The sequence below is a fragment of the Cygnus olor genome, chromosome 1 (assembly GCF_009769625.2).
Source record: "Cygnus olor isolate bCygOlo1 chromosome 1, bCygOlo1.pri.v2, whole genome shotgun sequence".
Lineage (NCBI taxonomy): Eukaryota > Metazoa > Chordata > Aves > Anseriformes > Anatidae > Cygnus > Cygnus olor.
The window spans coordinates 181,723,583-181,747,686 of NC_049169.1; the positions used below are offsets into that span (position 1 = coordinate 181,723,583).

The window sequence follows — 24,104 nt, forward strand, 5'->3', positions numbered from 1 at the left end:
TGCCCTATCGATATGCCCCTGTCTTTGTTTTTCCCCTGTGTTTCTTTGTAATTGATGCAGGAAGGAGGAAGGTTTGGAACAAAGGTAAAATACTGGCTTCACATGCAAACTATTTTAAATCAGAATTGCACCAAAGCAAAAAAAGTAAAAGCTTTCCTTTTTCTATGATTTAAAGTATTGTTGCTGTGTTATGCTAAGCTGTAGGACATGAGTTTGCCTGTCTGGAAAAGGATAAGACTTGGGTCGTGGAAGGGAGAAGCAGCTCTTTGATTTCTTTCTTTATTTTTTTTTTTTTAAACTCTGAGAGCAGCAAGGTTCAAATTTCTGTGGAAATCTTCAGAGACTTCCTGGCTTTGGAATAGAGAAAGCAAGAATTATATCAAAGTATCTCCATTCAGTCCTAGAATAGTTTTAATTTTCAGTTCAATGCCCAGTTACATTTTACTTAATAAATACCATTCTTCCTACGTGCTAATGATGCTGGGAGCTGCCTGAAGAGACCCAGAAAGCCTGCATGCTGCTCTACTTCAAGTCTTTCTAAAACCAAGGCACGGTCACTAAATTCACCGCAGCCTTTTAGAAATAGCCCATCTGTGTATTTTCTTTGCATCAAACCAGGGTTTGGTACAAAAGACAGGGCACCCTCACAAGCTGTGCTCTCATCGGAAGAGGTTTGGAAGCTTTAGTTGTGTATGAAAGTACTGAATTTTGCAGCACTGGGAGCAAGGTGAATGTTGTTGTTTAAACTGATTCGTTAGAAGGTCACTACTTCGACAAGCTCTTAACAAGAGCTCTTGGTGCTTAGGATCTTTGGAAAGCTGTAGTAATTCCTACTTAGGTGCTTAAATATAGATTTGGGAGTTAATACTAGGCAACAGGATTTGAATAATCAGACCTAGCTGTACGGATGTACGTATGCTTATTGGGGCTGTTCAAAGCATGTTAGCAGAGCCCAAGTGGCAGTGCTTTTATTTATTTATTTATTTTTCTTCTTTTTGCGGGGGGGGAGGGGAAGGTATGCACTACTTGACAGTCTCGAAGTGGTAGGTTTGTAGGAATTCTAAAGCATTGCTTACAGATTTGTCACTTAGAAGCCCCATAAAAGTTACCATTTTTCTTTCACAGCCCAAAGGAGAAAAGCTGGCTGCTGGTGTGTTCAGAATAAAGCTGGTGCTGGAGCCGTGGATTCCCTCAGTGTAGTAGTCATTTGGGGATTTCTTACGATGGCTGTTTTTTTCCTCCTTTGAGTGGCTAGGCGGTGTTACGTGTAACTTAAATGGATTCAGCATTAGGATCTGTCCAACACAAAACAGCATTTGTTACGTACTGCAGTCAGACTTCCTTCTTACTGCGTGAAGCTGAGGTCTTGTTAATGCACTGCTAATGCCATACCTCTGTGATACACCATACAGAGCTATAGCTGCAATGGGAACGTAGTACAAGGAGAGCCTCTGGTTGAGTAGGACTGGCTGAGCCACGACAAAGTTGTACCAGAGGTACAATGGTGTAGTGGGGTTTTCTAGTGCAGTTTCAGAGGGTGTCTGCCCATTTCAGATGAAATGCAGATGCTGGCCATTATGGTTTGGTGTCGGTAGAGTTGTGACCAGAGGCAAGCTAAGGATCTCAGGTGCTAGCAGAGATGCAGTGCCTGGCTGAGTAGAGTGGATCATGAAAATTGTGTGTATTGGAAACATGACAGCTTGTTCCCCTCTGCGCCTGTTCTCATCCTCAAACCAAACCCACACAGACATTGGGTCTGGTGAGCTTGCCTTTGGCCAGAAAATGAGGTGTGGTGGCAGGGTGGTGTAATTATTCTGGGTTGTGTGGTCGTTCCCTTCTCTATTTCAGTGTAGATACCGGAAGAAAACAAATCAAAAACCAAACCATGGACTGAAGGTGTAATGAAGCGGTTCAAGGCATAGGATGTATTACCACCCTGTTTTTGCCATTCAACTTTATCTCTACTTTCCAAGTGCTGATCCTGCCCCCTCAGTGGCCTAATTGATTATTGTAATGAGCTTAAACTCAAAGCACATGGTTGCAACTTAGGGTTAGCTGTTTTTTTAGCTCGTATTCAGGTGGATGAAGTTTGCTGCTCTGGTTTTGGGGTAGCGTACCAAGTAGATACTCCGTGGCGGTTTTTGGTTTGTTTGCTTCGTTTTCCCAGGAATATCAGGCACTCCTTCTCCTGACAAGCCTTGCTTTGTTCAGAGCCTCAGACCGGGTTGCAGCGGCGCAGTGCTGTCTTCAGGGCACAAACGTGTGTTGTCACACGTGAGGCACCCCTTGCTCTCAGCACCCTCGCTCTGCCAGGCGCTCGTGCTCCTGGAGACATCCATCTGCTTACGGTACGTGTGAGCCTGGCCACTTCACCTGTGAGAAGTTGGGCTGGGAAAAAACAGGCTTCTCAGGGCTGGTCCTTTGCCCAAAGGGAAAGGATGAAAGACCCACGAAGGGCTGAATGCTGTGTTAACACAAGGGGTGCCAGGGGGGTGTAGATGCCACCCACTTTGCTCATATACCAACCCAACCCTTGTTGGCACCCTCTGTCTTTTCAAGCCTATTCGATATGAATGGTTTGTTAGAAACCAGATGTGAAGCAGTTTCTTTTCTTTTTTCTTTTTTTTTTAAACCACTTACAGAGTGAGCATAAACAATTATTCCCCAGTGTGGTGTTAGGAGGAAGCTGGAGGAATGATGCTTGGTTGGAAGTCTTAGTCTGGTGTTAACCCCTACCAACCAGTCATACCGCAGCACTGATGCTGCTTCATGCTCCTTGGCTACAAGGATGAACAATTCCCTGAGCACTGGAAGTAACAATTAATTTCTTATAACTGGTTTCTTATAATGAAGGTGACTTAATTTAACCCTTCTGACCCTGGCAGAGGAGCTAAAATGAATGGGGTGAGTATGGAGGAAAATCTTGAACATGTTCCCAAACTGCATGCAGTATATTTTAATTGCTTAAACCATATTTTTTTTGACGAATGGGAGTGTTAAAGGAGTCCTGGAGTGCTACTCAGGTCCATTTTCTTCCAGTGCTTACAGAGATAATAAAATTCCAGCATGAAAATAGCTCCTCCTCGGGAGCTCGTGCTTTGATGTGAAGCCTGAAGCATCATGGCATTTATGAAAGAGGGGCCACACCATTGCTATCAGTAATGATTTAAAAGTAAATAGCTTCATTTTAGCTGGGATTGTGAGTTTAGTTGGCTTAACTCTTCTTCCTGACTGTTTGTGGACAGAGCGCGATGACTTCTGAGGTTGAAGGGCCTGCAGATGGACGTCCTCCAGGCCTGAAGGTCCTCTGGGAAGGCCGTGAGGTGAGACCAGGGTGCCCAGCACAGGGGTGTGAGGGACACAGGTCCCTCAGAGCCCGCTGTGTCCAGCAGGACGTGACAAGGCTGTAAATCTCACCACAGTTCTCAGTGGCTACAGGCATTCTGGTCTTGTGATCTCCACAAGATGTCAGTGTAGATTTATTGGATTAGATAGCAAATCCTTGTGCTGTTCCCCCGGCAGACTGAAGCCAAAACTTGTTTTAGAGCAGCACAATCGGCTTGATTGTGCTCGGGAATGCATTGCCCGTGGAGGAGCGAGGCGGTGTGCGCTGGCGTACCGGGAGAGGTGTGCGTGACACCCCGAAATGAGAGCAGGGCTCTGCAAAAAAGGGTAAAACTTTGGTAAAATCAAAGGTGCCCAGACTGCATCGGGCAATCTGAGCGGGGGAGGAGTCTCGTAGGTGTCACTTGAGCGATAAAGTGCTCTATTTTGTGCCTGAAGTAAAGTTGGAAGCCTGAACAAAATGCGGCAGGGCCAGCCTGGGTAGAGGGAAGGCTCTGAGGGCAATCGGGTCAAGGCACTTGTTTGGGGAAGCTTAACTGTGTGGTAGCCAAACACCCGCTTGGTTTCCTTATGTACATAAAGCCCCCTTATGATGACAGGGACGAGGTGGGACACTGCCAGGGAACCAGGCCCTGTCCTTCCTCACATCCCTTGCAGCCTTAGGGCCGCTCAAACCCAACTGCTCGGCTGTGGGCGGCCCTGCTGCCGCCCGCCCCCAGTCCCAAAAGCAGCAGCAGCGGCCGGGCGGCGATGATTCATTTACGGTCCCCGGCGCTGCACCCTGTCACCCACGAGGGAGGGGAGGCAGCGAGAGGTGACAGTATTTGTCAGCGGTGGCAGAAATAGCCGCCTTTCGGATTTCGCTGGGGAAGTGGGGAGGCAGGGGGAGGGAGAGCAGCGCCGTTCCCAGGCCGGCCTTGCAGCTGGGGTGGAAAACCTGTGGTAACAGCGGTGCCCTGTATTCCTCACAGGGTCCAGCTCCGATAGCCAGTGAAGTGTTAGCCCACCAAAATTTGCCTCTCTGCTCCCCAGCATTTGTATGGAGCAGCTCAGCTAGAGATGGGGGTGCAAATTTCCCCTCCCCTCTACACATTATATACAAGTTCACCCGGTGGGATTTTGGGGAGATCAACCAAGATGTGCTCCTAGGATGGGTGATGCTCTGCAAAGCCCAGTGGTTCCCACCACTAAGGTAATCTTATCTTTGGAGCCGATTTTTAATAAGATGAATCTTGATACTCCGCTCACTGTATAAGGGAAAAGGTGCAAACAAAACAGCTGCCCTGATTTCAGGGCAAAGCTGTGAGCTTGCTCCTCAGGTTGGTGATTAGCCCCCGAAATCAAGGACTGCTCAGGCAAATTACTGTTTTGCATATATGAAGATTTTACTGTGAACTCACTCTAAGCCTTCCTGGAGAGGGAATGTTTGCTGGGTGCTCTCCAGGGAGAAAAACGGAGCTGTAGGCACATACCAAAAGCTGGCCATAAAAACCTCCGAGTCTCTTGGACCAGGGTTATTCCACTCTGTGTACATTAGATATGATACCCACAAGATATCAGGGAACACAAAATTGTTTCTATAAATCTGGTCATGCACGTTTCTCACAAGTGATCAGACAAAAAGGAGAAAAATAGAAGGAACAAATACTTCTAGTTTATCCCAATTTTAAGCTGTAAATGAACATCATAGCAGCATTGGTTTCAATGTGATCAGTAGATGGTTTTTATTCAAAAAGTAAATGAAACATTGTTCTGATTAAATTATTGGATGTTAATTTTTTTTTTCCTCCTGTGTGGAACTTGATATTGCAAATTTTTATGGGGTTGTTTTAGGACAGTCACATGATACGCAGGCCGGAGTGTGGCAGTGCTAAATCAGATTGGCATTGATGCCCAGCAGCACTATCCAGACCCGGATACTGTGCCAGGATCTGCCTTGTGAGGGTGTAAGTTAGGGTTTCCTATGGCTCTGAAAGCCAAAGCGGCTGCCAGGTGCATGATGGAATTGGTTCTGCTATTGTCACAAGCTGTGTGATTTACTAACCAGAGGGATAAAGGCTGCCCAAAGCCACCCAAGGCATAAGCTAGAGCATTGGTGTGGGTGGCTGGGCTGCCCCGCATCCCACTGGGATGCAGCAGAGGTACGAGAGGTCTCCTGTCATGCTTCAGGAGGCAGTGGTCCCACCCAAAGTCCACCTCCCCATCTCCTGGTTTCAAATCATCTCCTACTTCTTAGTGAGAGACTCCTGCAGATGTCTTAGAAGTGATTTGCAAGCTTTGGATTCTACTTTGGAGGTTGATCAGCTCATGTCCTCACCCTATTTAGAGGAAAGAACCTAATTTGAGGAACATTTGCAAGTGTGAAAGTTGTTAACAAACGAAGCCAGGCTACTTTCCTTATCTAGTAATTTTTGAAGACCTTGTGTACAAGAATAGCTCAGTGGTCTTTCCAGGTGCCTGGAGTGCCTTCTCTGTTCCTACAGGGTTCAACTCTACTGAGTCCTACTGCTCACTTAGAGAAGTCATGGAGGTGGCATCTGAGGCCTGACTCTGTTGGTTGACTTGTACAGGAGCTTTGTCATTGCCATTGTTGGTCCCGACATCAATCCCAGTGTGAAAAACGATCAACGCCCACGCTGGGGATTTCAGACATGAGTCACCCCTGCTGCTGGGCTCCTGCTGAAGGAAGGAGACTTTGCTCGTGTCTTGCCTCACATGAAGCTCACCATGGCCAGAGGAAATGTCTTTACAGGAGACCTGTGGTGTCTGCAGTGGCTGACTTGTCTGGGGCATCTCGTGGCTGTGCATGCAACAAGGAGGAGTGTTGGAGGGGGTGAGCCCGCTCCACACAGTGTCGATCCTCTGGTACATGCATACCGTGTAACGCAGGGGTTTGGTTTTGGTGTAACTGCCGCTCGAGGCAGTTTTTCTGCAGTGCAATGATAATAGGACTGACTAAAACTGTAGCTAAAATACCCAGCCCCAACGTTTTGCCATCACAAAATGTTGGGCTGCAGACAGCAGGCTTTCTGAAGCCTCTGCCTGGGCTGGGCTGCGCAGTTGTTCATTTTCTGCATTGAAAACCGGTGGTGAGATAGGGAGTGGGGACAATGTGAGCTGAAATCCTGGACAAACGCAAAGCCCTGAGCCTTGAACCCTTGAAAAGTTTTCATTAAAAAGTCAGTGACCTGTTAAAGGGACATGTTTGGGTCTGGCACTGGGTACCATTGGGTGGGTTTGGGTGTGCGGATGCAGATCCTTGAGTCCCAGCCCTGTCTTTTCAGAAGATTTTAAAAAGGAAATTGGGTTTCTCTCAGCAGTAGCATCACTTGGAGTCTGAAACAGGCTGTGTGAGGCTCGTTTTGATTCGCCCCAGCTGTTGGCAATGGCTTGTTCCTTTTTGCTTCTCCTTCTGCAAGGCTTCCCCCAAATGGGCAGTTAATTAGATGCACATGGGGCAAGCAGACAGCTTTCACCAGTGCCATCACCAGCCCTTGAATACTTAAACCATGCTGTGAGCCAGCATGGGGTCTGCATCCCTCCCTGGACCACCTCTGGGACTCATTCAGGTGCTATTTTGGTGATGGGAGCAAGCCAAAACTCCATCCCTAGGATGCTCTGGCTTGCAGCTTCTCTCCATGCTGAACATTTCCATTCCCCATGCTTGGCCCTGCAGTGTGCCTCTTGTCTCAGCAGGCTGTGGTGGCAGCAGTCATGGCAATAGAGGAGTTTGACACCAAAGAAATGACAGGTGAGGAAAGGATGGCCAACTTGGAGATGGATCGGTGGTCACCTGAAGACTCTTCCAGCTACAGTTGATGCAGCTGCAGTTTTGGAGGCTATCTGAGGGCACATGAGTCCACGTTTTGGGGATGGGAACGGTGGGACAGTCCCAGGTACTGCTCTGTAGGTACCAAAGCTGGAGCAGTGCTTGGTCAGGGGGCCACATGAATGTCTGTGCTCTGCACCAGGATCCAGCCCCGTGCCTCGAGACTCAGCAGCAGCAGCAGTGGGGTGAGCACCAGTACTTTCCCACTTGCTCTTCCCTCTTCCCTGGGGAAAGCCCTGTTAATCAACTCTCACCACCACGTGGAAATGGGGAAGGGAAAACCCGCTCCCCTCCTCTCCTGGCCGTGATGGGAAAGAGAAGCAGCATTTACTTTCCACTGCCTTGTAGCTGGGAGGAGGAGGAGAAAGGAGGATGTGGAAAGGAAGAAAGGAGAAGCTCGTGGCATGGGAGGTCCCTGCTGATGACCACACTGGGATCCACTAAAACCTGAAATTGGCACACGAGCAGCAGTCTGCAGTGTGGCTCCCCTACTTGGAGAAGACTTGGTTATTCAGTCATACAGGGCAAACCAAGAAGGCAACCCAGAGAAAAATCAGTCCCATCTGTGGTGGTTGTCACGGGTGCTGCTGGGTGCTACTTATAACATTTAGTTCAGTGGCCGGAGAAGGCCACTTGAACCACTGCTTTGGGAAAAAAATGGCATGAAGTTGTTTAAAAAATAAATACATAGAAGGGGAAGTCCTGCTTTTTTTTTTTTTCTCTCCATAATTCTACCATTCTCATTTTATCAGGCACTGAGATTTCCTCCACACCTGAGCTGAATGAGAACTGAATGTGGCTGTTAAAAAGACAGGGAAGGGGAGAGCAGGACAGAGATGGAGGTGAGATTGGATTAATCCTTGCCAAATCTTAAAAAACCAACAGCAACAACAACAAAGCCCCAACAACTAAAATTATTAATTTGTCGGTGACAGAAGCTCCAGGGCTATGTGCTTGGAGCAGGGCAAATGCCTCGGGGCAAACAGCCTTACCCCAAGACCCACACCTCGGCAGGAGATGTTGGTTGTGGAGAAGGTGACCTAGGGCAGCAGGTCCGCACACAGCTATGGGGCTGGTGGTGGAGAAGGTGACCTATGGAGGCAGATCTGGATGCAGCTGTGGGGCTGTCACCATGGCTTCTGCCCATGGTGTGTGGGAAGGCTGCAGGTACTGTAAGAGCACCGGGCTCCTCATGGGACCAACCTGACTTGTGTGTGGGCTGCAGTTCTGCCTGGCTCTGCTTGTTTCCCTTTTTGTGCCAACACCATGTACCCAAGACTGGAGGGGTTGTTACTGCTGGAAGAGGAGGCAAAATCAGGCATCTAATGTGAAACATGGGAAGAAATTAAAATTCCACAGCAAGTTTTCTCCTTAAAGAAGAGAAGCTCAGGGTTTTGGGAGCCTGCAACAAGCTTTTAGCTTGGTCTTTTGGCTCCAAACCTATCCTATTATGAGCACAACCCTCATAATTTGCTGGGGTCTGGTGTAACTGGTGTGGGATGTAACATGCATAGCCTGCTCCGGCAGGGTGACGCTGCCCAGGACTAAATGACTCTGATAAAAATTAAATGTTGCTCTTAACATGCCTTTCCTTACTCCGATTCTCGCAGCTGGGCCATATAGAGCAGCTGCTAATTTGAATAGTTTCTGTGGCTCCCTTCAGACAGTCTTTGCAGCAGTTGCGTATTTTAATTGGCCTGTGGAAAGACATTACACCTTCCTGAACCATTTGAGAGACGTACTCACCCCCACAAATGGTGACATATGATTTTTACTGCACAGAAGCCAAATATAACAAATCAACAAATAGCCCATGGTATCTGATAATTCATGTGACGTATGTGAATAATTGCCTAGAAACTTGCAGGAAGACACTCAAACAACTTTTTTTTTTTTTTTTTTTTTCCTTCTGATTGTGACAAATGAACTGTGAGTATCAGGTTGCATGTTTTGGCTTTTAGCAGGAGCAGAGCTAATGCTTTGAGTCCAGGCCATCTCAGACTAACTCAGGTTGGTTCAAAGGTCCCTGCCAAGGGCTTGTCTACGGGACGGATCTGCTTCACCCTCTGCTAACACGGTCCTGAATGGATTTAGCGATGCTGTGGGAAGGTGCTTTTGCTGGGGGTAAGGCTGTCCACACCATGCCGTGCCACCGCAGAGCTCCTGCGCCGACCAAGACCTTTTACTCATGACTTGTGAAGTCAAAGTGTGCCAACACAACCCACTCGTCTGATATCATGTGCAGCACAAGCCAGTTGGCTTATTAGTTTCAACTAGAACATAGTTTTTTATTATTTTTTTTTCCTCCAGAAAAACAAACAAGCAAGCCAGACATTTGGGACTTAATAATTTCCAACGATGGAGAGTGTACGGCATCGCTGGTAAGTTGTTCCAGCGGTTAATTATGCTGATGAAGTCAATGGAGTTACTGTAAACTCGATTTATACCACCAGTGTGACTGAATACAAAATTTGGCCTACTTACCAGAAGGGAGCAGCGCTTTGAAGTCTCTGTATATCTTCAAATAAAATTATTCTCCTGCGGAAGGCATGGAAACGCAAGGCTGCTTCTAAAGAAGCTGTCAATTGGCCTCCAGTACACTGCTGGAATATCACTACCAAATACAAATTGCACACGTATTTAAGGCAGTTAATTGGGTTTCTTTTACACACACAAGCCTGTGTCGTCGTTAGGGCTATATTACTGCTGCCCGTGATAACATTTTTATCTGTTAACTTCCAAGCTGCTACGACTGACACCAGCTACTCACGGAATGAGTCAGCTAACTTTCCTTTTAACCGTTTGTTCTGCTCCCTGAAGGTGTTATGAGTGTCGCGTTATGACAAGCTGGTCGCCACTCGCTCCTTTAAAGCTTGTGTAGCAATTTTATTGTCCCAGTAGGCTGTTTTAAAAAATGGGACTAGGGTTTTTCAGTGGCTGGGCAAGAAGCAGATACCACTTCAGTGCAAGGACCTGAGTGAGAACAATTGTTTTGATTTATTTAAAAATCATCTTACGATGGAAATTAATGTTACGATATCCAGATTTTTGCTCCCGTAGGAACAATTCTTACAGGCTATCTGCTTTATCCAGTAACTGTCAAGGCAGATTTATATTTAAACCGAATTATAAGAAAATACACCGCAAACCACTGCAACAAATCGTTACTAATCGCGATTGATCTACCTGATTAAAGGTCTGAAATCTCTCCTGCAGTTGCATTAACGAATTGATAATCGCATTAAAATTACACTGCAGTTCTTGGTTCCTGCCCCTCACCCCGTGTGTTTGGAGGCTTTCCCTTGAGCCGATGTCCCAGCGAATGTCTTTTCCTTCCCAGGGGAAGCTTCTCAGGAGGATGTGGGACATTTGTCTCCAGAGAAAGAAGGGACGTAGCCTGCTATACCGTAGGGCGACGTTGTCCCCCATGCACCAGTAACACCCCAACTCAGGTAAGATGCTTTCAGAGTGGCTAACTTGTCTGTTCACATTTAAAATGTCTGTGGTATTCTTCTTGACTTCCTGTGCCTAACTGCTGGTGTTATTATTGCTGTGCACGGCCAAGTAGCTGCTCCTTCCCACCCAAGATGCGAATATAAAGCGACCCAGTGTATATTTAACTTTTCTTGGATACTTCCCAGGAGTATTTTGAAGCTTATTGAATCGCTCTGATGGTGTCTGCTTGATGTTTCAATAACCTCTTGTGGAAATGCTCACAAAGGATTATTCTTCTCTCCAGTCCGTGATGATTTACTTGCTCTTCCACCTCAATGTTTACTTCACGGCGAGTACAAGGGCCATAATACCCTGGCACTGACACACATGGTTTCCAGAGGCCACTTTCTCTTTGCTGGGAGAATGCAAGGAACCAAACCCCAGAGGATGTTTCCCAGGGCAGGACAGAGCACGCTTCCATGGGGCTGCAGAGGGGAGTGACAAGGTGCCAAAATCCCACTGTCAGACAGAGCTGAATGGGAGCAGAGGGCCATGAATGCCCTGTTCGTGTCTGACAGCATCTGAGGAAGCCTCCATAAAGTGTAACCCTTAATATCCATCATCTTGGGAGCCAGAAAAAGCTGACAGAGGAGGCGGGATGTGCATGGGAGATGGAGGAGAACATCCCCCCTGGGGGCTGGATGTGAGTGGAGGGAGGCAGGAGATGTGAGCGTAGACACCTGTGCACAAGCCTGGGCACCACAGTGTTACTGCTCACTGGTGTATACAAGCTTGTTTTAGGATGCTTCCTCCCTTTACATGTTTCTTTTCTGCTTAGAGGGGAAGTTCTCAGCCCATCCATGTAGTCAGAAAGCTTTGCGCAGCTCTCCTCAGTGCAGGACAAGGATGCTTGATGCCAGGAAACCTGTGTTCCCCAGGATTCATCTGTCCTCTTGGTTGTCCCATTGCCCGGTAGCCCATCTTTTCCGGCTGCTGTGTCACAATAAACCATGTCTGGAGCACAGCGAGCAGCAGCATCTCAGCCGTGTTTCGCAGCCGCTGGAAAAGGCACTGCTGGGAAGAGCTGCCAGCGCCTGCGTTTGGATGCTCCCATATCCCAGTACAGAGCAGGCGTCCCTCAAAGGCCAGAAGTGACCTGGATCCAGTGCAACACGTCTCCCTGAAGGATGCTGCTGCAAAGTGGTGCTTCGTGATGCAGTTGCTTCTCAGTGACAGGAAGGAGATAGGCGTGATATAATGCACAAGCTGCTCTTCATCACTGTGAGCATCAATGTGGGAGGCTTGCTCTGCTGCGGGTGGGTTTGCCCCACTCCTCTGCTGACCCCCGGTGCTGCAGCATTGTCCCAATGGCTCTGGCCAAAAGTCACCAGAAGCTCTCCTAGCCAATGGTGCTGGTGGTGGTGAAGGAGGCGATGACCCGAACTGTTAAGTGCATTATTTTTTGGAACAGTGGATGAGAAAATATTTGAGGAGGAAGAAACTAGTGTAGGGAGAAGAACCTGTATTTGTCACTGTATCAGGGCTGGGCTAGCAGGCTGATGTGAGCTAGGGCTGTTTCAAGCCAGACTCTTTTAATGTGGCAAAGGGTCTTCTGTAAATGTGGAAGGGCCACGTAGGCCTGCTTGGATTTAATAATCACCTGAAAGGAATCAAGAGCACCTTTGCGAGCACCTCCACAAGCACCCAATGCTTTTGTGAGCCTATGGTTTATCCTTGCAAGCATGCACATGGTTCTGAGTGTGCCAAAATTTCAGCTCATGTGGTGTCACAGAACATTTTCTGCTTCATTTTTCATAGTGTTTGTATGAATTCCCTGTTTTTACCCTCAGGTGTTACTCAGTTAGAGGGGTGGACTGGCAGAGGATATTCATCGTGGACCTGGACTGCTGTTTTAGAGACCTTGTGACTTGTTTGTTCATACTTCTACGAGCCCATGTCCCATGTATATCTTCTCTATGAGAAACCTGACATCAGATCCTAGCATTGCTCCTCCATTTCCACAAGCAGTTTCATGGTTTGCATGTTCAAGGCTGTGTTCTGCCTTTCTGAGTCTATCAATATTCTCTGCTGGAACAATCCTCTAACTCTGAGCCGACCACGAGATGCTGTGTTCAGCACAATGGGGTTTGCGCTTCAAAACCTCTCCTGCTGCCTCTTGGTGCTGCGTTGCTTTGTGAATCAGTGGCTCACTTCTAGCGATGAGGTTTCCCATTCATAGTCAAGATGATGTTTCAGGCACTAAGCATAGCTGCCTTCTGAAGTCTCTCCTGCTCTTGTACCCTTTGTGACTGCGCAGCTTGTGCATCCTCCTGTTTCTGAGTTTACAGATTCTTGCAAAAAGCTTTTACTTCTTTTAAATGAAATAGCTCTTTGAAGAGCCAGGCGCTGCTAGTGTGTGTATTTCTTTCCATGCTTTAGACCGTCTTTCACACCATTTCCTGTAAGTTCACTCTTAGTGCTTCTTGCTGGCATCTCCCTGAATTCTCAGCCTGTATCCCCTTTCTGTGCACTTTGCTTCAAAGTAGTTCTTCCTGTATTCAAGAAAAGACCCTAAAAAAAAACGAACTAACCAACCAACAACAAAAAAACAACCTCTCACAGCAGTCAGTGCATTCCCGGGATGTTTTGGCTCCAGTTGCTGCTGCGTGAGGTTCCCTCTCGGCTGGTTGCCCTTCCTCCCCACCGCTGGTTGCATGGCTGCTCTTTGCCCTGTCTCCACCTCTGATAGGAAATCAGCCTGCTCTGCTGGCCGATAAGGGGAGCCCTATGGCAGAGCTTCTAATGAAGACAAATCGTCATTATAATAACAGGTTTACAGGTAAAGTGGGTAATCTGAGAGGGAGAAACCTATCTTACTCTATAGAGTTGGTAGCACCAACTGGCTGCATCTGTAGCTCTTGCAGGCAAGAATAATCTGGTCTCCTAAGGCTACAGGTGACACTGACTATAACCCACCTAAGGGGATCACACTTTAAAATCAATCTTCTCTCCCTTTCCACAGACACCAGCTCATTTTCAGGTCAATCCCTTTATTTTTAAGTTGCTATTAAGTCTACCGCACTGACGTGGCATTTCAAAGTAAATTTAGTAGCAGAGGTTGAACAATACTCACAGATTAATAATTTATTACTGATGACTAAATTACTACAATCTTCCTGCCCTTTCCAGGAACACCAGTCCAATCCAGGTTCACACTTCAGTTTTTAAGTAACTATTAAGGCTTCAATACTGACATGGCATTCCCAGATTACTAATTAATGTAGCTTTTACCAAAGCAATGTACACAGGTGTTTTTAAATAATAGTGTATTTTATTAATACCACCTATACTGTTATTACACAGTACGATCAAACATACAATTTTAAGTTTAGCTGTGAATTCATTTCACAGGAAAGAAGATGGTTTGTTGTTCTAGTTGAAGGTCTTCCTGGTTAAGATAGTGTTGTATACAGCATGGTTTCGTTTCATAGAATCACAGAGTGGTTTGGGTTGGAAAGGACCTTAAAGATCACCTTGTTTCAACCCCTCTGCCATGGGCAGGAACACCTCCCACCAGACCAGGTTGCCCGAAGCCCCATCCAACCTGGCCTTGAACACCTCCAGGGATGGGGCATCCACAGCTTCTCTGGGCAGCCTGTGCCAGGGCCTCACCACCCTCTGAGTGAAGAATTTCTTACTAATGTCCAATCTAAACCTACCCTCTTTTGGTTTAAAGCCATTACCCCTTGTCTTATCACTACTGTCCCTGACAAAAAGTCCCTCTCCACCTTTCTTGTAAGCCTACTCTAGGTACTGGAAGGGCCACTTCTTCTCTGCAATCATGTGATTTACCTTTCTATAAAGCAAATGCTACGTCTTCATTGCTGTTGGACACCTGCAAGTCATCTCAAAACTTACCAATATGTGAAGGCTTTCCATCCAGAACTGAAGCAATGGCGCTACCCAACATGTTGCTGTCAAGCACAGAATTTGCCTCAAAAGTATCAATTGATATGTGATGTAGACTGGATCCAGAATTTGACAAGTCTTTAAAGAAATGCCAGTTGTCTGACAACCGTGAAGGCAGATAACATTTTTAATACTGCTTTGAAGAAGGACTTTCCTGGTCAATGTCCTGCCAGTCGTGTGGCTGTCAAGTTTGAGCCAGAGCTTACCAACGTGCTCCCTGACATGCCGTGATGTCTCATTTTAGGTAGACAGAGAGGATTGGGATTACCCTTGGAGATTGAACCAATTTGAAACTATTGAAACGGTTGCACGTATTTCTAGTGGTCTACAGTTTGGGCTATTTTTGCACCCAGCTGTAGAGGTTTGAAGGTAGCTCGTGTCCAGGCCAGAGCTCGCTCTTCCAGGTTGTTCCTTTCAGTCATAACAGACAGGCACCACCAGGGGACCGCTCATCTCTCCTGGATTTGGATAAGTGAATTTGTTTTGCCTGTTTTTCTTCCTCAACAACAAACGGAGCCAAAGGTGATTGGCAAGTTTTGGATGCCTGAGTCATGGCAGGTGAATCTTACCCAAACGCTGAACTGCTGGACGGAGCTGCGTGCTCCCCAGAAGCCTTGGCTAGCCCCAAAACGACTTGAAAGCTGCTCTTCCACCTCATGACTGTGAAGATTGCAGGTACTTTCCCCTTTGCCTGGAGATATTGTTAGAAGGCAGCAAAGGCCCGTTTTACTGCCATAACAAGTTAATTAGCTCCATCTTCCCCCAACGAAGCCAAGCAGAGGTTCTGTGGGAGCCACATGCGCTATATTGAGAATTAGGGCTTTTCTCCCGTGTTCTTGCTGTGCCTGCAGTGATATGGCTAACAAAAGCAGTCGTCTTTTCAAAAGGAAAATCACACTTCTGAATCGCTTCCAGCAGCCCGGATTGCTCTTTTGGTTTCTAACTAAACTTGCCGTTTTAGAAGAAATTCCTGTTGCGAATTGCCTGCTTCCCTCACCAAGCCCTCGTGAATCATCTACAAGGGAGCAACGCGGCGCTGCTACCGTGCTGAGCACAGCAGCTGCCAGGCTGCTCGCTTCGTCTGCTACAAGGCGATGCCCAACACGAGCACTCAGCAGCTTCCATGGGTCATTTACACGACTTTCAGTAATTTTGCATTCCCCCCTAATCGATTCAAGGAAGATATGACGCCCATGTTCTGCAAGTTTTCCAAGTAACTCTTTTCATAGCAGAGTTGCCTGTGACAAGATGTGTAAAAAGCCTCTGCAAATCAGGAAGCTGTTCTGTGGTGCAGTCTGTAGAGGAAAAAGTTCACTTTATGCTTTTGGTGCTTGGCTCTGCCAGTGCAAGATTCAACATCTCGCAGCTTCGATTTCTGCGAAGCGCTCTCAAAATATTTGTCACAGACTGCTTTTGCTTGAAATCTATGGGAGCGTAACAAGCTGTGCGAGACAGCATGCCAGCATGCTTGTGAAAAATCCCTTCTGGATGCTTGTCGCTTCTCTGCTTAGCATTTACCTTTGCACTTGCTGCAGCCATGGTCTTGACCTTGCATTTACCTCCATGGCAGTTACCCACTTCCTTGCTCAGCTGCACATCTCGGTGGCTGGCTCCAACGTTGTTGCACAAGCAGCAGGCTGGCAGCTAGACAGTAACCCCACTGAGGAAGAGATGTGCTGATTTCATCTGACATTGGCACATGAGTTTGCTTAAAATATCAAAGGCAGAATCCATTGACGTAGATGTTTTTGAAGACCCATTTGCACGACTTCACAGAAGTTTGTCAAATAGATGCTGGTTTTTTTTCCTTCTTTTTTTTTTTTTTTTCTGACCACTGTAAGAAAATTCTGGGTTCAATCATGGGGGGAGTCGCCACTACCCATGCTGCAGCACCGGTGTTTGGAATTAAGGATTGTGAAATCAGTGTGCCAGTGCTCCACAGCTGATGTTTTGCAAGCCACCCATCTGGCCGCTGAGTTACTTTGGCTGCTGCTTTCACAGCACCAGCAAGTATTGAGTCTCCTTTCTTACCTGCGGCTGGATCGAGCTGAAAGGTACGGATGGAGGTGATCTGGGCAACTCCTCCCGAAGGGACTTTCCTCTGGGCTGCGTCAGGCCACAGAGTAGTCTCCTGTGTCTGGAGAAACAAGAATTGAGGGGAAAGATTCTAATGCAGACCGCCAGTGCTACCAAACTGCAGTAGGACAAAGATATATTCATGAATATTTGTTAAAAAAAAAAATGAACAAAAATGAGAGGGTTTTTGGCAAATCAGAGATATTGGGCACTTGCTGTCTGGAGCCTACAGCTGTCAATAACCAGTCAGCTGCTAAGAAATTCAGTGTGCTCACAGTAAGTGATATGATCTCCCTTCTCAACTAGCAGACCTTTAGAGTCTTTTAGGAACATGATGGCATCTTTTGGGGCTTCTTTGTCCTTCTTCTTTTCTTATCTCAGCAAGTAAGCCTGTTCTTGAGCCACCTTCCCACCCTTCACAGAGACCTCCACCAGATGACTGAATGTCACCTTCTTTGCTCTTTCTCCCTCTCTTCAAGCTTGCAGATGATCGGCGCTGGTTAAAATCAATGCATTGGAGGGGGCTGAATGATACACGAGCCAACACTGTAAGATAAGGGTAAAATGCAATTAGTGTCTATTGTTCAGTCTCCAGGGTGACAAACGGAGATTGTTAGTGACGAACCAAGTCATCTCCCAGCCTTGGAGAGGACGAGAACCTTCTGTGCTTTTTGGGGGGCTGCAGCATGAAACCTGCCTGGTTTGGGAAACGTATTTTAGTGGGTTACTTACTGCTGTGCTGGGTTTCAGGTCTTGAGAAGGTGTACACCTGATTCACATCATAGGTACCCTACTGCTAATGGTGGCGTTGAGGAGGAAGGGTCTAGACAGGGTCAGACTGCTGATTGTATTGCAGTCCTGAAAGTTTTTAACTAGAAACCCTGGTTCTAATATTTAAAAAAATAAACAAAAAGCACCAAAACCACAACTCATTAGGTTCACATGATGAAGCAGCAAAGAAAGTGCCTATTTATGGAGGTTAAGGAGAATCCAGAGGGATGCAGATTGCCGTTATCTGTCTGAATAGTGCCTCCTGACATCACGAGTGGCTGAAGAGGCTTGTTCAGGAACAACGGGGACGGCAGCTGTGCTGAAGCCTTCACACAGTGCTTTCGGTAACAAGAGCTGCATTTCTTGTGTTTTGTGAGAGAGGTATGCTGTCTACATTTGCAGTGAGCCTCATGCACAGAGAGAATACTGCTGTTGAGTCTTGTGGGAAAAGCATGTTCCCTGCTTGTTTCCAAAGTGACTTCTCAAGCACGCCACAGAGATTTGACAAAGAGTAAGATTAGGTGTATAAGTAAAAGAGGGGAAAAAAAACTTGAAGAAATGGATTCACTGAAAAAAAATAGGAAGATATCAACTGAAAGGAAAACACATCTGGCAGATGTGGAAAAAATAATCAGTCCTGCTTTTCTGCACTGGATTTTGAATGTATATTGCAGTTTTGCAACAAAACCGTGTAAGACTCAAGTTTTTAACAAATCCACTTATGTTAAGGAATTCTTTAATATTTGTTTTTGTCCCTTCATTTTATTTTGACTCCTGAGCCCTCCTTTGAGTATCTATCTAAACACTCAGTAACCACAGTTCCTGAGTGCTCCTGGGCACTAGCAAGAAATATACTGATGGGGCCTTGGCATTTATTTAGGTGGGACAGGGAGAGAGCAGCTGGCTGTCCGATACATCACCTCATTGAGTCCCTGGCATCCTTGGGATCATCCTTGGGATCCCTGGCATCTTCATCCTTTTGACCTTGCAATGGTCAAAAAAATGGATCACAGGAAGTTCCACACCAACATGCGAAAGAACTTCTTCATGGTGAGGGTGATGGAGGGAGGTTGTGGAGTCTCCTTCTCTGGAGATATTCAAGGCCCGTCTGGACGCCTACCTGGGCAGCCTGCTTTAAGGAACCTGCTTTGGCAGCGGGGTTGGACCCGGTGATCTCTTGAGGTCCCTCCCAACCCCTCCAGTTCTGTGATTCTGTGATCCTTGGGCTTGTTTGTCTTCTCAGAGATGGAGGTTGATGCTTGGCCTTGCTGAAAGCACGGGTAAGCACAGAGGCTGCAGAGCTCCACAATTACTTCCAGCTCTGGCTCCGTTTACTACCCGTTAACTATCTGGAAGGCAGGCTGTGGAGAGGACTTGCTGCTTCGTGTGCGGGTGTAGCTGGGGTGAGTCCTGTAGGAGGCACACATGAAGACTGGCCAGCCTCCTGCAGAGCTTGCCTGTGGTCTGCCATCTTGCTCATTCAGCACCTCTGAAATATTCTCATGGGTTCTTTATTTTGCAAAAGCTGCAATATGGGGGGCTTTGATACACTGATATCCTGCATCCTCTTTTTTCATGGGCTGGCAGAGTTTCATCTCTCTTCATTTCTTGGTCATTCTCCCCCTTTCTATTTTTTTCTTTTCTTTTTCTTTTTTTTTTTTTTTTTTCCTTTTCCTCTCTTGTGGCTTATTCCATGTTGTGCCTTCTTTTTGTGATGTCCTTATCTCCCCCCACCCTTTCCTTTGTTTCTTTTTTCTCTCTGCTCACCTTTTCCCTTCTCACCTTTCACTATGTTTCCTGTTTTCCAGCAGCTCTGGCACCCACTGGGGAGGATGCAGTCCTCTGCCTCAATGAACTGATCCCCTAACATCAAAGGGGAGATATCAGAATCCACATTGCTGCCTGAGCCTCCACTTCTGTTCTCTTTCTCTCTTTTTCTTTCTCTTTCCCTCTTTCTTTCTGTCTCATGAGCTGCTTGAGCAGCCAGCAAGGTTGGTAGCCACAACTGGAGCTAAGAGTGAAAGTGGGTGGCTTTCAAGGAGCCGCTGCTGATTTCTCTGCAGCTGCAGCAGCATTTCTGTAATGTGTGGGTGTGCAGATCCGAAGGGCCCCTTTGCACCTGATGCTCTCCTTTGCTTTGAGCCCGTTCCTAAAGCCCATCGATGATCCCCATCTCCTCCCTGGATGAGAAGCAACCAAGCTACCTCCTGCCATCTGCCTTCTTACTACTGATGATGTGGCGTCAGCTCATCTGATCCTAGTCAAGGTTCACTCTTCAGTACTTGGCAGATACAAAATTGAAACTGCTGGTTGCTCTTTCTATCTGTTTTCATGCTGGTGTAGGGCGTGCTTCTGAGTTTAGGAAGAACCTGCTGGTGGGACCTCGCTGGTTTCAGTATTGTCTCCTCGCAGACCAGGGCTAAGCAAGGTTTGCATTTTCACCACCAGATCTCAACGCACTTAAACCTGTTAACAAACGGGGTCACAACAGACAGACTGTATTCATACTGGTTTTACAGAGAGGTGTACGAAAGTGCAGAACTACCATGATTCACCCCAAGAGAGTACATCTGCCTGGGTTGTCATTGCTCTGCTGTGGCCCCTTGGCCTCGCTGCATTTATGGCATGGGCAGTATTTGCATGGGATGTACCTTACCTATGGAGCATCCCGTCCACACACTGCCTTCTTTAGTGTCTTAGTCACCAGCAGAGTAGGAATATATGCATGTATGTCAAAATACTCTCTTACTATTATTGTCTACCCATGTTTCCATCTATATAAATCTAGTAGAAAATGTATATAATGATACCATGCATATGCATATGTGCAGCATACGCGTAATGCACTGATTTGTATGCAAATACATTGTAATGCAGATATAAATATGCTTTTCAAGCAAGAATGCAACAATGGAACAACGATTGTTTTTAAGAGTGAGCCTTTATTATGCCACTGTCTCTGTGCTGATTCTGGAATATACATTATTTTTCTTGTTGATGACAGGTAGCTATCACTTTTCCAGTGAAATAAAGGAAAAGAAGATGAAATAGTTGTCAAGCATTGCATTGTGCTGTGCCATGAATTTTCCTTCACACAGGCTCAAGAGAAACCACTGAATTATACCGTAACTGTCAAACATCCTGTTTTTAGTTTGTTGCTCAAACACAATAAAATTATTTAATATACAAAAGCTATCACATGAAGCTAGTCAGTTTTTCCTCAAGCAATATATAAAGGAAAACAACAAACGAGAAAGGCACCTGAAAATGTTGAAACACTGACTGCAGGATGTGGGAGAATATTGTAATGGATCGTATTTACGACAAAACAGAAACCCAACACCCTGGAAAACATACGTGCTGCTCGAGCTGTGTTTACTTCCAGGCACATTGGCCTTTGCATAGGGGTGGCTGGGTGATTCAGCTGAATCTGAAACCTGATAAACTCTTGCCTTCTGTTTTTACATCGCACCCAGTGATTGCACATGACACATTGAAAGCAGATAGAGCTGCTCAGACGCTACCTTTGGTATTTATTGTATTGATCCTGGTAAGGATCGTTTCTTGGGCACATTGCACTTCAGTCTTTCACCTCGGCGTGTGTGCACGTGGGTGTGAGATGATGCATACCGAAATGTTGGGTCTTGGGAGACTGGACCGCCAGAGACCTCAGGGAAGTTTTTGTGTCAAATATTTCATTCGTCAAATATTGCCTTCCTCTTTGGCTTAAGAAATGTGGTAGCAGCTGTGTGGTTCCTAATAATGCACACCTCATTTCAGCTCATTCAGAGAATAGGATTTTGTCCTAATACTAATACTTAGTCACAGCACCGAGCCTGCTGGAGTTCAAGAAGTGTTTGGACAATGCTCTCAGACATGTGGTCTGATTTTGGGGTGGTCCTGTGTGGAGCCAGGAGTTGGACCCGATGATCCTTGTGGGTCCCAGCCAACTTAGGATATTCTCTGTTTCTATGCTTCTAATAGCCACACTCAGTAAGAATCTGAGCTGCATTAATCACAGCAAACAGTAAAGTCATATTATTATTTCTTTTCTTTGACTGGAAAAAACAACGCACTCAAGGAAATTTGAATTCCAATTCCCGCAAACAATACATCTTAGAAATGTTGTTTCCATGAAATCTTGTCCTCAAATCCTAATTGCTCATGTTTTTGCAGATGATGAGAATGAAAGAGGCAACAGCAACATCAAAGGGAATGGTGGAAAAAAAGCACAGTAAATATTTGTAGTAGCAATTTGTAATAAAATCAGTCTTATTTTTGCTAAATGTTTTTTATATATATATATATAATTTATTTATTTCCTTGAAGCTAGAGTGGCCCAACCTCAGCAGCTGCTAGGTCTGTACCTGGATTTTGGGAGCCCACTCCCAGCAGCCCCATCTCCTGGCTTGGTGAGCTCAGTACCATCTTTGTCCCTCTTTGGCAGCTCGCTTTCTGCCCTGGTCGTGGCTGCTGAGCCCTTCTGCCTCCGGGAAGGAGGAGGGGGTTGACTGCAGGTGGTTCTTGCTGCCCAGGATTTCCACCTGTACATAGCAGAGACCGGATAGCTTCAAGTATGCTAGAAACTATTTGGTGGAATGATTTTTTTCAAGCCTAAGGACTGGGACTCAGTGGACCCGGATGCAAAGCCTGTTTCTGCACATGCATCTCTCTGTGGTGCCTGGTTGTCCTGTTAGCCAAATGCTCCGGGGCATGGCCACTATTGAATCCAGGCAGGCTGCAGCCCTTTTGGGGTGTATGGGTTCAGCAGTGTCTCCTGCCCATCACTTCTGGCTTGCACTGGTCCACCAGCCACTGATGGAGCCCTGAAAATCCTGGGAATTTCAGGGGAATTAGTGGTTACACATTTTGCACATGCTACAAAATGTGCTATAAAAGTCAGACACTGATGAGAGAGGGGGGAGGAAAATGAAGGTGCTGAGCTCCCCCATCCTTTGTCTGAAAGCCGTCTTTCTCCCAACACAACAGCTCCTGTGATACCAGGCACAAGAATGATGCTTCATCACAGCTTTTTGTTCTGTTAAAATGTCTGTTCTCTCTCACTGTGCACATACAGGTAGAGTAGGGAGCTGTACATAGAATATGAGTGCTTGCAACTTCATGTAATCTCCTGCTGAATGTGATCAAAACCTCAGAAGGTGAATTATACATACAGTAGTAAAAAGACAGTATAGATCCTTTATTTTGGCTGCCTCGAACCCAGAATATGAATAAGAGGCTATGCTTTTTTGCACTGATGATAAAAGGCAATCTTCAGGTCTTTCATTTGAAAAAATACAAGTTGATGCTAAGGATGATAGGAGAAATTGCATTGTAGAGGAGTAGAAAATGGGAGCAGGAGTAGGAGGAGAGAAATGAAAAGGTGGAGTGTAGGAGGAGGGCTGTGGGAGTAGAAAATGAATTGTGGTGCATCCATCAGCATTTAGGCATTGTGGGAGATGAGATAAACTTAACGCTGTCATTTGTAGATGTGGTAAAATTTCTTGCACTGAGCCAGCGCCGTGCTGAGCTGTTTTGGAAGGACGAAGCCCCCCTCCAGCAGCCGAATGGGACGTTTGGTTTGTGGCAGGGTCTCTGGCAGGTGGTCAGTGGTGGCTGGGGACATGAACACCCCAGCAACGTTTACCTTGCAGAACGAAACCTGCCGTACCGCGAATCGCCCGGCCTGCCTTGCTGAGCAAAGGCAGCGATGTGAACGCTCTGCCTTTCTTGCTCCTTGCCTTGCTGGCCCTCACCTCTCACTGAAGGCTGTTTTCTAACTGTATTTACTGCTGCAAGCAGGCGTGGGGCCTGTGGCACAAGCGAGGGCCCCTCTGAGAAGGGGAGGTGAGCAATGGCAAGGCTATGCAGGGCCAAGAGGGAGCAAGGCAGCGCTCGCCCTGCACGAGGATGCTGAGCTGAGGACACGCCAAGGCTCACTGAAAGCCCATCACAGCAGCTTTCTTCCTGCTTGGCCCAGCTGGCATCTAAGGAAAGCAATTTTTTTCAACATCTGCGTATACCAATAGAGGTCAGGGAACAACAGCTAGATTTTTGACCAGAGGACAAAAAAAAAAAAGAAAAAAAAAAAAGAAAAAAAAAAAGAAAAAGAAAGCAATGAGCACAAGACTAAAAAAACAATCCTTTGAAGAAAGCCTGGTAACAAATCCTTTTCCTTCAGCAGGATGGGTGCCAGCCTGGCTCCTAGATTTTTTTATTATTATTTTTTTTTTTACAGATGCCAATGGCAGGAAAGAAAAAGAAAATGTTTCAGTACTCCTGGACACTTCTTTTGTTTTGGCTCCCTTTTAATCATGCCCAGTTGCCACATGGCCTGGCTGCCTCTCACGCACACCCGCATCCCGTGGTCCCTGCTCCTCCTCATCACCAGGGTACTCGCCTGGGCTGCAGGGCAACTGCAGTGGCGCTGGATAATGCTGCGGGACAAAGCTGTTCCTAGCTGAAACATGGCATGCACGTTATTCGGTTGAACAGGGACTATTTTGCTATTAAAAAAAAAAAAAAAAGCAGAAATAAAAAATATTACTGCTATTATTAATTTTAAATCTCTGGGCTAAGCGATAGATTTGTGGGCTGAATCCTTTATAGGGCTTGGACAATGTAGAAGCAGCTTTAAAGCAACGCAACTCTGAGAACTGACACACAGCCAGCCTATAAT

The 24,104-nt window shown here is 46.4% G+C and overlaps 1 long non-coding RNA gene across 2 annotated transcripts; it reads left to right on the top strand.

The window, feature by feature from the left end:
* The first annotated feature begins 1,281 nt into the window (after nucleotides 1-1,281).
* On the top strand, nucleotides 1,282-13,855 carry LOC121062880. 2 transcript variants are annotated; one of them, XR_005815717.1, is made up of 4 exons: nucleotides 1,282-2,348; nucleotides 9,485-9,555; nucleotides 10,515-10,626; nucleotides 10,914-13,855. It is a non-coding gene; the product is annotated as an uncharacterized LOC121062880 (long non-coding RNA). The 2 variants fall into 2 exon arrangements; XR_005815718.1 differs by lacking the exon at nucleotides 1,282-2,348 and adding an exon at nucleotides 5,822-8,016.
* Nucleotides 13,856-24,104: the final 10,249 nt, after the last annotated feature.